Raw genomic sequence first — 14,468 nt, 5'->3', positions numbered from 1 at the left:
ATATCAATTACTATCCTCTGCATTGAAGAGTTTGAGATTATAGCGAGCTATGATCATGCCACTACACTCCAATGCCACTGCACTCCAGCCTGGGTGATAGGGCAAGACTCTGTCTCTAAAAATAAAACACAATAAAAATTTAAAAAGCAGATCCATGGAAGTTGAGAACAGAGTATAGAAAGAGGGAGGAACTTCAAAGGAGCACAAGGAATCTTTGTGGGGTGATGGCTATGTTCTATATTCTGATTGTGGAGAAGCACATACAATTTGTCAGAACTCATCAAACTGTACACTTTAAACACATGCAGTTTATTATGCATACATTATTCCTCAATAAAGTTAAAATTGAAAAAAAAATTGTTAAATCAATTTACCTAGTGAATTTACCGCTTCAGTAAAACTTTAGAAACTTTGGATACATTGTGTTTACAAATTTGAACTTCAAAATGCTGGAAATACAGAGGGTTTTTGTTTCCTTTCTCCATTTCAAGCAAGGGATTTCAGAGTGCTGTTTCCCACACGTGTAGTGAAAAAAGCTTTCTTTAGCTGTCCCAAGGGGATATGAAATAAGAGTTTTTAAATCAGCTGACTCAAGCATAAATAAATAAGTGACCCTGTGCTTAAGAATAACTGAAGAAAGCTGAGATTATGCTTGAGTGGAGGTTCCATATTATATTTATGCTTTACAAATTTACTTCAGCCATTGATATCACAATCTCTAAACACTCAAATGTCTTGATTAACACTTTCCTCGAGGCCAGGGTCATGTACCTCCTTGTAAGTAAAATCTCCTTAATATCTTCACATAATGCTGAGTTCCATCTTATTGTCCACATGAACTATAGCACCCAGCGTTACAGAGTATTGCCAGTGTAAAATATAAACACCCAACTTTGGTTTAAATTATTCTGAATTATCAACCTTAAAATATAGAGTAAAATTCACTTCAAAATTGATTTCTAATTCCTACAAAATGCTTTTCAGACAACTGAAGAAATGTGCACTTGTTTTTAAAATGAAGCTACAACATTGTAAAGGAACTCTGCAGCCACTCATAACAGCATAGTGTGTTTTATGAATAAGTTCACATTAGTTACATTTGGCAAATTTGACAAAGAAGCAATAATATACACTATGGATGTGTTACATTCTCCCTTTTAATCAACAAAGCATTCAATACATTGATATTAAGAAAAACACTGTAATTAGAAAAAGAAGCTAGACTATTTAATGATTATTTACTATTTTCATATAAATCTTCTAACATTTATAATAAAAGATGAAATTGCTAAACCTCTTAGACATGAAAAAAATGATAAAAACCTAAAATACGTACTGTATTTTACTGAAGTATACTTTAGTATAGTAAATGACAGGAAAAGGGAGATTATATACGCAATTAAGACATGAAGGACAAAAATTGCTTGAAACTTCATGTTACATAGCTAGAAAAGAGATACTTTGGTAAGTAATATCAGTTACTATCCTCTGCATTGAAGAGATGAAGTCTTCAAGTAATTCTGCTCCCCTTTTTCCCTTCTCAGCTATAGCATGCCTCATGCTCTGAGATCAGAACCCCTTCATTCTCTAGAGAGTAACATAAAAGTGCTTGTTTGGAAATAAAATGAGGGGTTGAAACTCTGTATTTCAGAAGACAGAATCAGTTACCTGACACCCAACACCAATGCTTGCTGTGTTAAGAATGTCAGTGTTTCTCATGCCTCACTCAGGAAGAGTTGCTTCAATACATGCTTCTATGGCTTTATTCAGTTTGGTTACACCCAGAGAGTTTAATTTCATGCAAAGCTTTCAGATAGTGCTTTCCAGCGACAGGAGCAAATCTGGGTACCTTAAGGAGTTTAGGAAAAATGAAAGCAACTTGAACTATTAATACTTGATCTGAACTTTGGCCTTGTCCCAGAGTTAGTCTTCAAGAAGTGAGAAGAAAGCAGAATGTTGGCAACACTTGAGATATTAACTAAAAATGTAAACATCTTCTAAGATAACTGCTGTAGAAGAAAAAGGTAAACATAATGGAATAAAAGATGATCTTGTTGTATTTAGGGCTTGTATTTTAGCCATAAAGGGAAATGGCAATAAAAAGTGGATGTCAGAGATTTGACTAAACTGAACTGATTTCATAAAAGGCTTAAGAATCAGCCTGACTGGGAAAAAAGAGGTAAAACACCTGCGTTACTAGTCCACACATGAACAATGCATTTATTTTCAAACAAAGAGCAGATAATGCTCAAGCTTTGGAAGGGGAGATCTATTTTTCAGAGAAAGTATGGACACCTGAAAGAAACACAAGGGGCATTGTGTTTAGGAATGAAACATGTGATCTAAGGAAATGCCAGTTTATCCAAGTTTTGGCTGGGTTACTGCTTTGTTAAGAGAAGGGACATATTTTTGAAACAACTGTGATTAGCTGAAGTTTAATGTGCCTTTTTGTAATTGCCTATAATTTAAAAAGATTATATTGTAGCTTGTAAGCCTGGTTTAAGAACAAAATCAGGTGATCTTTTTAAAAAACAAAACATCACATGTGTTTTATTGTTTAGAATTTACCTCCAAATACAGAGGAACTCTACATTTTGCTATTTACTAAAACAATTTTGTTTATTCAGTTTGGCTTCTCTTTTGACCTTTGGTTTCTGAACATGGTCATATCACCACCAGTTATTCAAAATTTCTTAAAGTTTCTGTAGTTATGCTAGTAACTAAAAATCACGCTGCATAACTGGGATTTCAAATAAGATAAATTATTATAATTTATAGGCTCTTGTTGTTCCATGTTCTCTTTAATTTGAAGGATAGTGCCTGAGTAAATTTTTCTTATACATTCTAGAACTCATAGACATTAGCACTCTCTCGGTCACCAATGAGCTAAAAGAATAAATGCAGATAGTTAGAATTGCTTTTTGAGTCCCATGCCATTTCTGAGCAAGAGGACATTCTCCTAGCTGTCGTCTTTAGCTGTGTGCCTCACACAAGTTTGATACTTAGCTTCTCCACTCTTCTTTTCTCCATCTGTAAAGCAAATGAGAAACTAACTATCCTGAAGAATTATTCTTAGTATTACTTTTTTAGTTCATGTTTATAAAAATGTATCAGTATATTTACCAGTCTCTTTGATAAACATTGTTACTTACATCCCACTCTTCCATATTGTTTTCCTGTGACTGAAGTATATCATTAGTGTTCCCTTGGGAAGAATCTGTGAGTTTTGCCCTTGAATGATATTTTCATTGGTTATTGACTTTTAACCAACAGTTCATTTACCTCAACTCTTAGATGATATTTCTTTGCTGTATTCTGCTGATGCTGATGAGAAATCTGTTAGCAGACTATCATTAATGTATAAGAAATCCATTTTTTTCTCTAAGAATAAAGTGAGATAATTAGAATTAACATAATTTTAAGGTTCCTGTCTTATTTGTCTGGAGAACAAATATACTGATTAACTTTAGACTGGTTAATAAAATCATTAATTTTACGAAAGCCACTGACAGAATATATAACTACCAAACCAGTAGAAGGGGAGAGAAGTGGTAAAGAGAAAAAAAAAAAAAAAGAGTAAACGGAAGCACAAAAAATGATTAAAAAAAATAATTCTAAATATGTCAGTAATCACTAAGTGAGGTAAATTCACCAGATACACACTGGAGATTCCAAAAATGTTACTTTCTTAAATCCAGCTGTTAATCTGTTGTTAAGAAGACATTTAAACCTGAGAGTACAGAAAACATACTATTATAGAAAAAAATACACTAGGCTGTCACTAACAAAATAAAAAACTGGTAGAGCAACACTGATTGCCATAAGCAGAATTTGAAGATGACCCTATCATTTCCAGTTCCTAGTGTACATACACCTTTGTCCAGTTATTCAGTCAAACACAAATCCTAGGTACTCCTGGAAAGGAATTTTGTAGATATCCTAAATCAGTTGACTGTAGATAAGGAGGTTATTCAGGTGGGCCAGAAGAAGCCAGAGAGTAAAAGCATGAGGGAGATCTAATGCATAAAATGTTCCCCATTCTAGCTTCAAAATGGAGAGGGCTATGTGGCAAGAAATGCAGGTGGCCTCTGGGAGCTGAGAGTCGCCACTAATTGACAGGCAGCAAGGAAATGGGGGTCTTAGTCATACAACCACAGGGAACTGAATTCTGTCACAATCACATGAACTTGGAAGAGGACCCAGAGTTCTAGATGACAACACAGATCAGCCAATACCTTAATTTTTGTCTTTTAAGACCCTGAGTCAAGGAACAAATAAGAAAATGTGGCCTATAGTCAAGAAAATCAAAATATTTAAAATAGCACATCTAAATCAAATGGTCAATATATACATGAAAAGTTACTCCACATCATTAGCCATCACGGAAATGCAAATCAAAACCACAATGAGATACTTCTTCATGCTCACTAGGATGGCTAAAGTAAAAATGTCAGATAATAACAACTGGAGAAATTGGAATTCATATACACTACTGGTGGAAATGTAAAATGGCATAGCCACTTTGGAAAACATCTAGCAGTTACTCGATCAGTTAAACATGGAGTTACCATATAACCTAATAAATTTCACTCCTAGGTATCTATCTTGGAGAAATAAAAATACATGTCCACACAAAAACTTGAATGCAAATGTTTATAGCCGCATTATTTATTAGTTAAGGATGGAAACAACCCAATGTCCATCAACAAGACAAATGGATAAAGAAATGTGGCATATCTAATTAAATATTATTTGACAATATAAAAGAATGAAGTTCAGATACATACTATATCAATGAACCTTGAAAACATTTTGCTAAGTGAAAAAAAGTCAGACACAAAAGATTACATATTATATGATTCAATTTGTATGAAGTATCCAGAATAGGTAAATCTATAGAGAGGGAAAGTAGATTAGTGTTGCTTAGGGATTGGGGGAAAGGACTAGGGGTAACAACTAAAGCTTTCTTTCTGAGGTATGGAAATGTTCTAAAAATGAATGTGGTAGTGCTTATACATATCTGTAAATATACTAAAGTCATTGAATTGTACATGGTAAATAACTGAATTCTATTATATTTTATATATTTCCTGTAAGGCTATTATTTTCTAAAAATGAATTACATGGAGGCCCTAAACTGAAAACTATACAATAACTGAAATGAAAAATTCAGTAAATGAGTGTAATAGCATATTGGAGATGGCAACTGAAAGAGTCAGTGAATGTGAAGACAGATCAATAGAAATTACACACTGTGAAGAGCAGAGATAAAAAATATAATGACACAAAGTGACTGAAATCAAAAGATTGGAAAAATACACATCATGAAAATGGGAAGTGGTATGACTATACTAATATCAAACAAAGTAGGACTCAAGATAAAGAACATTACAAAGAATAAACCAGGAAATTTCATAATGATAAAAAGAACAATTCATTAGGAAGACCTGACAATCTAAATATCTATGTAGACTGGACATTGTGGCTCATGCCTGTGATACCAGCACTTTGGGAGGGTAAGATGAGAGGATTACTTGAGCCAACGTGTTCAAGAGCAGCCTGGGCAACACAGTGAGACCACATCTCTACAAAAATTTATAATTAGCCGGGCATGGTGGCAAATACCTGTAGTCATAGTTACTCAGGAGGATCACTAACGCCCAGGAATTTGAGGTTACAGTGAACTATGATAATGTTACTGCACTCCAGCTTGGGCAACAGAGTGAGGTCTTGTCTCCTTTCTTTTTATTTTATTTTATTTTTTAATACATATCCTCACTGAAGATGCCTTGTCTCAAAATAAATATGTATGTACTTAAGAAAAAACTTCAAAATTCATTAGGCAAATATTAATAGAAATAAAGGAAGGAATATTAATAAGCAAATATACAAATAATATTAGAAATTGTAATAGCTCTCTCTCATTAACTGATAATTAGGCAAAAAAAAAAAGTCAACAAGGAAATAAATGGTTAATAGTCTTTACCTGATTTATATTTATAAAACAGCCAACAACTGCAGAATGTGCCTTCTATTCAAATGTACATAGTAAATTCACTAAGATAGAATACTCATATATATAAAAGCTAGACATGTATGCTAGACATGTATATAAGCTATACATTATCAATGAAGTTAAAAAGTTTAAGATGTTATACAATGAAATTAAAATAGAAATTAATCATAATAAGATATCTAGAAAATCTATAAATATCTGGAAATTAAATAACACAATTCTACATAATACTGGGGTCCAAGAAAAACTCACAAGAGAAATTCTAATATATTTTTTGTGGGCCCTGCCCATGCCCCTCTGCAGCTTTTTCCAGGAGCAAGGAAGGAGTGGAGACAAAAGCTGATGAGGGTCTAATCTAAATTTAATCCCTTATATATTTTTTAACTTTTTATGTGGAAATAATTATAGATTCACACAAAGTTGCAAAGATGATAGTACAGGAAGGTTTCATGTACCTGCTAGCTTTCCCAATAGATACTTCCTAGTACTTATAGTTACTTAAAACCAAGAATTTGACATTGTCATTTTTCTGTGCCATTTTATCACTCACTACTACTGAAATTAAGATACAAAACTATCACCACAAAGATCTCCCTCATGCTACCCCTTTACAATCACACCACCTCCCATCCCAAACCTCTGACAAACACTAATTTGTTTTCCCCCTCTATAATATTGTAATTTCCAGAACATTATATAAACAAAATTATATAATATGTGACCTTTTGAGATTGTTTTTCACTTAGCATAATGAGAGCCACCTAAATAATTCTGTGTATCAACAGTCCATTCCTTTTTATTAAGTAGTATTCCCTGTAGTATTCACTGCTCACATGATTATTGGCTTACTGTAGAACATTTTAATGTTTCTGGTTCGGAGCTATTAGAAATTAGGCTACCATGAATAGCTGTATAAAGATTTTTGTACGAACACAAGTTTTCAACTCCTTTGGCCAAATACCAAGGGGTACAATTGCTGGATTATATATTATCTTTAGTTTAGTTTTGTTTTGTTTTTCCAAAATGGAGTTTTTCTCTGTCACCCAGGCTCAAGGAATTATCCTGCCTCCTAAGTAGCTGGGATTACAGGTGTGCACCACCACACCTGAGTAATTTTTGTATTTTTAGTAGAGATGGGGTTTCACCATTTGGCCAGACTGGTCTCAAGCTCCAAAGTGTGTTCAGTAGTTTAAGAAACTGCCAAACCATTTTCCACAGTAGCTGTACCATTTTATGTTCCCATCAGCAATGTATGAGATATCCAATTTCCATGCATTGTCACCAGTATTTGGTGGTATCATAATTTTTAAATTTTAGCTGTTATAATAACTATCTTAAGAGTATCTCATTGTATTTTTCATTTGCACTTTGCTAATGGCTAGTGATCCTATCAGATACTTACCTGCATCTGTATAGCCTATTCAGTGAAGGAAAGAGTGCCAAGGTCACTGTATAAAAAAGCATTCAAGAAGTGGGGGGAAGCATTTAAGATGGGTGATATTGTTTCTGGCATTTCTAGAAAATACAGTCTGAAGTCTGGTATAAGTTACTTAGAAAAGGCAGATCTTAAGCATGGCAGGATTTAGATAAGGAGGAAGCAAGAAAAGACATTTTTAGTGTATACTGTTGCACTTTGTCATTGAGAATTTAAAAGAATGCAGCATTTTTATTTAGTCAAAAAATACATAATCAGAATAAAAGATATGGAGAATAGGCTACTCCAATTTCAAACAGTAAAACTTCCTCAAAAGATTCTGTATTCATATCTTTATCCCAAAATTTCCTCAAAAGATCCTGTATTCATATCTTTATCCCAAAACTTGCCCCCCCAGTAATTGCCCACATCTCTTTAACCTCCACTTTCTCCTCTTCTCTGCAGCTCTATACATCAGTCTCTTTTCTTTATTATAAGAAACAAAGTAGTACGTTCTTAACTTCTCCCAACTTCTTCCATTATCAGTTCAGAAAAATACAAAAGGATTACATTGTGACTGTTTATCCTATGAATGTTAGGAAAAGATATATGTTCCACATGATATTCAAAGAAACCAGAGGGAAGAGCAGATGTTTTCAAATAGAAAGAGTAAATAAGATCTCTTAGATTTTCACTGAGTTTCAGTATATGGTAATGTATTTCCACCTATGCGTGCCCAATTAAGTGCATTTATGGATTACTAAATTAACTCTCACACAATGGCTTTAAAAGGCAAATTAAAGGTAATACTAACAATGTACACACAATACCAAAGAAGAAAACAGCAGAATCTCTATCAGCCCCATCTTTATTTAAAAACAGTAACAATATAATCAAGTCTGGAAAGAAGCTAGCCAAAGTAATTTAAAATTATTTTTAAACTCTTTGAAAAAATTGCAATTATCAGTAACAATGAACTTTATTAGTCATTGAACTAAGATGTTAGTAATAGTGTGTGTATAATGTATAAATAAATAAATATCAACAGTCAAAAAGATTTACAGCCCACTTAGAACACTGAAAGTGCTGTTCTCTCCACCTCTCTCAGTCTATGCTCCTCCTTGGTTAGACTGCCCTTAGAAAAGTCAAGCTCCTAGTTTGAGCTCCTTCCCAGATCTCCTGAGTTCCTGGTTTCTCTGGTCCCTCTTTCCCAAGGTACAGGTGCCTGGAGGAATACTTGGCCTTGGGTACCAACTGAATGACTTGATCCTGTTTCTTTTTTTTTTTTTTTTTTTGCCTCAATGCTGGATACATTTCCTGAGTTTGCATCTCATATTCTTATCCTTCCTCTCAACCTCCCATCTTGACCAAAACTCATCTTCTAGGGTGAATATGGCCCATCAATTGGACATCATGTCCACTTGGTACCTAAGAAAGAGCCCAACAGCTGTGGGGCTGGAACTGAACTAAGAGAGGGACAGAGAATGCCAATACCTACAGTTCTAATGAGTCATTTACAATACTTTGTTTTTGGTATAAAGTTATTAAAATCCAAATTTAAGAAAAAAGTTTATTTATAGGTAATTTTTTTTTTTTTTGAGATGGAGTTTCACTCTGCTGCCAGGTTGTAGTGTATGGAGTGTAACAGTGTGATCTCAGCTCACTGCAACCTCTGCCTCCCAAGTTCAAGCGATTCTCCTGCCTCAGCCTCCCAAGTAGCTGGGACTACAGGCACACACCACGCCCAGCTAATTTTTGTATTTTTAGTAGAGACAGGGTTTCACCATGTTGGCCAGAATGATCTCCATCTCTTGACCTCGTGATCCACACGCCTTGGCCTCCCAAAGTGCTGGGATTACAGGCATGAGCCACCGCACCTGGCCTTATTTATTTTTATTTTTATATATTCATGGAATATAAGTATGATTTTGCTAGACTGATATACTGTATCATGTAATTTCTTAAACTAATAATGCTTATCAGAATTATCTCAAATAGATCTTTACTCTTGGAGGTACTGTAAACTAGTATTAACAAAAATAAATCCTCTCAAATCTCAAAAATTATGTAATTATAACAGAAAGATAGCCAACTGGGCTTTTCTTTGTCATTTTAAATAGGCAAAATAAAACTCAAAATAATTGGTAGAATATTTTAGATATTTCAAAAATATGGAATAAAATTATTGTGATCAGAAATTCTACTTCAGAATATAACCATTTTATAAAAATTGAGTTTATCTAAAACCATAAAAGTTATAGTTGTTATGTTACATTTGCTTACAATTTTCCTTGAGAAAAAGGATTTTGTTACCTCCCCCTCAAATTAATTACAATGCTGAGATATGTCAGTCTCCATCAGTCATTCTAATAAAAAATATTTAAAACACTTACGAATGTGAATGCAGAGCAATATGTTCCACATGCAAGTTTCTTGAGAACTCTTCCTATTTTACACACAATTCTTCAGCTATATATGAACTGATAAGCCAACCATTTCAACTCTCTCATTTTGAGCAAACTGAAAATCACAATAACGATACCCAAAATGATAGAATAGAACCATAATACAGACTTCCAGCTCCAAAATTCTTTAGAAGTTTCTTCTGCATTGGATTAATGGTTTTATCTAGGTTTGATTTTTTTTTTTTTTTAAGATGGAGTTTCACTCTTGCTGCCCAGGCTGGAGTGCAATGGTGAGCGCTCGGCTCACTGCAACCTCGACTTCTGGGGTTCAAGCAATTCTCCTGCCTCAGCCTCCCTAGTAGCTGGGATTACAGGGATGCACCACCACACCTGGCTAATTTTGTATTTTTAGTAAGAGACAGGGTTTCACCATGTTGATCAGGCTGGTCTTGAACTCCTGACCTCAGGTTATCTGCCTGCCTCGGCCTCCCAAACTGCTGGAATTACAGGTCTGAGCCACCATGCCTGGCTGATTTTTTTTTTTTTTTAAGAAAAATTGCTTATATAAATCATAATACAAACATGCTTTTTTTTTTTTTTTTTTTTTAAGACAGCATCTCACTCTGTTGCCGAGGCTGGAATACAGTGGTACAACACTGTACAGTGGTACAACACAGCTCACTGCAGCCTTGCCCTTCCAGGCTTATGCAATCCTCCTGCTTCAGCCTCCCAAGTAGCTGGGACCACAGGCACAGACAACTGCTCCCAGCTTCTTTATGTATTCTTGATATTTATCTGATATATCATTTGCAAATATTTTCTCCTAGTCTATAGCTTATCCTTTGATTTCTTAACTATGACTTGAAGATCAGAAGTTCTTAATTTGACAAATTTCGTCTGACAATTTGAATTTCGTTCTCTTTCAAATCATTACTTAAGTGTCATATATAGTATTTGTATAACTCAAGGTTACAAATTTTTTTACTAAAACTTCAGAAGTTATATATTTTATATTTAAAAACCATGATCTAAGTTAACATTTGTATAAGGCATGGAACGTTCTTTTTTTACGTAAATATCCAACTCTTCCAGCACTATTGTTGAAAAAACTCTTTCTCCTGAATTATCTTTTTACCTTTGTCAAAAATGAATTGGTCATATATGTGTGGGTCTGTTTCTGAACTCGTTATACATTCTTACTGAATATTTATTGTCTGTGCCAATAGCATACCATTTTGATTACTTTAGCTTTATGATAAATCTTAAAATCATGTAGTGTAATAAGAGGTGTGCTGAAACTGGGTGTACTCATTTACAAGAGCTGATCTTGTACATCTCTTCTGTACCCTCTGTTCAGTGATATCACATTAGTAGCTTGAAATCGGCCATAGTATATTTACACCACAAAAATATTTCCAGAGAGCTAGTTGTTAAACACCTATCAGCACAGCACTAAGTAGAAATTCTCTAATTTATTCAAAGTTGTTCTAACTTGGCATTTCAACATAAATTTTAGAATCAACCTGTCAATTTATACAAAAATGCTAGAATGTTTACTAGGATTGCATAAAATTTAAATTTATAGATCAATTTAGGAAAAAAATACTTTTTTTTTTTTTTTTTTTTTAGACACAGTCTCACTCTGTCACCCCTGAGTTAGAGTGCAGTGGTGTGATCTTGGCTCACAGAAACCTCCGCCTCCTGAGTCCAAGCAATTCTCCTGCCTCAACCTCCAGAGTAGTTTGATTACAAGCATATGTCACTGCACCTGGCTAATTTTGTATTTTTAGTAGAGATGGGCTTTCGCTATGTTGGCCAGGCTGGTCTCGAACTCCTAACTTCAGGTGATCCACTTGCCTGGCCTCTGAAAGTGCTGGGATTACAGGTGTGAGCCACCAAGCCCGGCCTACATCTTTTTTTTACAAGGTCTCCCTCTGTTGCCCAGACTGAAGTATAGTGGCTTGAACACAGCTCACTGCAGCATTGACCTCCTGAGCTCAAGCGATCCCCCTACCTCAGCCTCCCAAAGTGCTAGAATTATAAGCATGAGCTATCATGACCAGCCAAGAAATTATATCTTAAGAATAAAGAGTCTTCCTATCCATGAACCCTGTATCTCTCTGAGTATTCTTTAATGTCCATCAGCAATATTTTGTAGTTTTTAGTTATAGTTCTCCCACATCTTTTGTAAAATTTATACCAAAATATTTCATAATTTTTGGTACTACTGCAATACTATTGTAAATAACATTGTTTTTCAGATTTTAATTTTAGGTTACTCATTGCTGTTATTTATTATTGTTTTTGTGTATTGATATTGTTTACCATGAGCTTGCAAAATTCAATTATTAGTTTTAGAATATTTTTTGTAGATGCTACAGAATTTTCTGCATAGATATTCATGTTATCTTCAAAGACACTTTTACTTCTTCCTTTCCAGTCTATATGGCCTTTTGTTTTTTCTTGCCTTATTTGTTTCAGTCTTTCACTATCCCCATTAACTATGATGTCAGCTGCAGGTTTTTCTTAGATGCCACTTGTCATAATGAGTGAATTCTCTTCCATTCCTAGTTTACAAATACTTTTCATCAGGAAAGGCTGTCAAATATTGTTCAAAATTTTTTTCATCTATTGAAATGATCATTGGTTTCAATTTGCTAAAATCTTTAGAATTTTATAACTATTTCATAAGAAATATAAATATAGAAAATTATTTTCTTACAATGTCTTTGTTTAATTTTGGTATCAGAGTAATGCTGACCTCATAAAATGAATTGAGCGTTATTTCTTCCTCTTTGATTTTCTGGAAAAGTTTGCATGAAATTGGTGTTATTTCTTCCTGAAATGTTTGTAAGAATTCCAGTGAAACCATTTACCAGTGAAAGTCTTGGCTTGGAATTCTTTATGGTTAGGTTAACTACAAATTAAATTTATTGAATAAATAAAAAGCTATTTCTTCTTGGGTTAGTTTTGATAGTTTGTGTATCTCAAGTAAATGTGTCTATCTCATCTAAGTTGACTATACTTCCTTAAAGTTCATAATATGTCCTTCTTACACTTTTAATCTGTTGCATCTGTATTGATATTACTTCTTTCATTCCTAGTGTTGATAATTTGTGTTTTCTCCCACTAGCCCTAATCCTAATCCCTGCTTTTTTTTTCCTGATCAGTGTGGCTAGAGGTTTATCAGCTGTACTGATTCGGTCGAAGAAGCAGCTTTCAGTTGTACTGATTTTCTCTATCTCTGTCTTCAAGTTCATTGATTTCTACTCTGATTTTTACTATTTTCTTTCTCTCCTTTTTTCTGTTTCTTAAGATAGAAGTTGAGGTCACTGATTTGAAATCTTTCTTTTTCCAATATAGACATTTAATGTCTACATTTTATTTAAAACGCATTTAGTGTCATAAATTTCCTTCTAAGTACTGCTGTAACAATATCCCAGAATTTTAACATGTTGAATTTTAATTACCATCTAGCTCAAAATAGTTTCCTGTTTGATTTCATCACTAACCTATGAGTTATTTAGGAGTGTGTTGTTTAGTTTAAAAATATTTGGGGAATTTCCCAAACATCATTGTGTTATTTATTTCTAACTTAATCCCACTGTCATCAGAAAATATACTTTGTATTACTCGAGTCTGTTTAAATTTGAGAATTGTTTTATGACCTAAAATACGGCCTAACTTGGCCAATGTCCCATGCATGCTTGAAAAGAATGTGTGTTTTGTCATCTTAAAGTGATCTACAAATGTCAATTATATCTAGTAGGTTGATAATATTAAGCCTTCTCCAATTTTACTGATTTTCTATCTTCTTACCCTATCAATTATTGAAAGAGGGGTATTGGAATCTCCAGATATAATAATGGGATCTAGTTGTAAATTTTTCCTGTGCTTCTTTCAGTTCTATCAGCTTTTGATTCCTGTGTTTTCCATTTATATCATGAGACACATGAATATATACAATTATGTTAGGTGCTTTTGATGAATTCACCCCTTTATCATTTTGAAATGATCCTTATTTCTTAGTAATATACTCTGATCTAAAACCTATTTTGTCTAATAGCAATATAAGTATCTTTTGATTAGTGTTGATATCGTAAGTCCTTTTGGTCCTTTTACTTTTAATTAACCTATTAGGTTTTTTACATCTAAAATATGTTTATTGCAGGTAGCATACTGTTGGGTCTTACATTTTTATCCAATCTGGCAATCTTTGTGAAATCACTAAACTTTACCTGGGTTATACCTCTGACATCCTTTCTACTATCATATTTTTACTTTCCAATGTCTCTTTTGTGTTATCAAAAAGTGCCACTTTTGGATAGCCTTTCTATTCTTGTTTTAAATAATCAGTAACTTGTCTTATTTCTCTGAACATATTAATATAGTCAATTTAAAATACTATTCTATTCCCTGCATTGACTGTTTTTTATAAGTTTTTATCTGTTGGCTTCTTTTCTTCTCTTTTTCATTTTACATACTCTCTAATCAGTCACTGATTTGTGTTAGGGCGATGTTAATTGGTAGACTTAACATTAGAGTAGGATTTCTCAACCTTGGCCCCATTGACATTTTGAGCTGAATAATTATTTTGGGGGACAGGAAGATGAGCTTCTCTGTGTATTGCAAG

General features: G+C 33.7%; 2 long non-coding RNA genes across 2 annotated transcripts in view; both read right to left on the bottom strand.

The window, feature by feature from the left end:
* The window catches only part of LOC108282759, a 135,846-nt gene that overhangs the window by 95,357 nt on the left and 26,021 nt on the right, over nucleotides 1-14,468 (bottom strand). The window lies entirely within an intron of this gene.
* Nucleotides 291-4,636, bottom strand: LOC119467024. The gene is made up of 2 exons (XR_005195544.1): nucleotides 3,153-4,636; nucleotides 291-3,030 (listed from the first exon to the last, which is right to left on the bottom strand). It is a non-coding gene; the product is annotated as an uncharacterized LOC119467024 (long non-coding RNA).

Source organism: Cebus imitator, unplaced genomic scaffold (assembly GCF_001604975.1).
Source record: "Cebus imitator isolate Cc_AM_T3 unplaced genomic scaffold, Cebus_imitator-1.0 Scaffold12, whole genome shotgun sequence".
NCBI lineage: Eukaryota > Metazoa > Chordata > Mammalia > Primates > Cebidae > Cebus > Cebus imitator.
This window is presented reverse-complemented; position numbering and strand designations above follow the sequence as displayed.